Source organism: Elephantulus edwardii, unplaced genomic scaffold, assembly GCF_000299155.1.
Source record: "Elephantulus edwardii isolate Elephantulus edwardi_28Jun2011 unplaced genomic scaffold, EleEdw1.0 scaffold00002, whole genome shotgun sequence".
NCBI classification, from domain to species: Eukaryota; Metazoa; Chordata; class Mammalia; order Macroscelidea; family Macroscelididae; genus Elephantulus; species Elephantulus edwardii.
This window is the reverse complement of record NW_006399752.1, coordinates 40,235,140-40,235,698: the sequence shown is the minus strand read 5'-3', so window position 1 is coordinate 40,235,698 and position 559 is coordinate 40,235,140. Positions and strand designations below refer to the sequence as shown.

The following is a 559-nucleotide window of genomic DNA, read 5'->3' as shown; positions in this document are numbered from 1 at the left end:
ATAATAAAAGAAGGGTAGAAAAGACAAACAGAGTTTGTTCCTAGTGTAACCTCTGAAGCTCCATGTGCAGGCTGAAAGTTCAGTCCAGGTCTATGAAAATGTTGTTGCTGTATACCATAGAGTCACAACTGACCCAAGGCTCACCCTCCCGTGAGTTTTCAGAGGCAGTTAATCACACGGGAGGAGATTGCCTATTCTTCTCTGGTGGATTTGAACAGCGTGCCTTCAACATTGCAGCACAGCTTCTTGCCTCTAGGCTACTAGTCCTCTGTGTTAGCACATGCCCAAAAGCCAGCATCCAAGATCTGTGTTTTTGTGCAAGAACTGAATAGCTACCAACAGCTAGAACTTGTTAATGCCTTGGCAAAGTCTGACAAATAAAAAGATGAAAGAGAGACACGTTTCTAAAATTACTGGATTGATAAACTTTTAAGAGAACGTTCTCTACAGATCGTAGCCCTGGAAGTATGTTGTTGTTGTTGTTATGTGCCGTCGAGTCGCTTGCGACTCATAGCGACCCTATGTACAACAGCCCTAAACTCTGCTCTGTCCTGTGCCA

The 559-nt window shown here is 44.0% G+C and overlaps 1 protein-coding gene across 1 annotated transcript in view; it reads right to left on the bottom strand.

Moving 5' to 3' along the window:
* The window catches only part of LOC102875569 (alpha-1-antitrypsin-like), a 32,231-nt gene that overhangs the window by 2,689 nt on the left and 28,983 nt on the right, over positions 1–559 (bottom strand). The window lies entirely within an intron of this gene.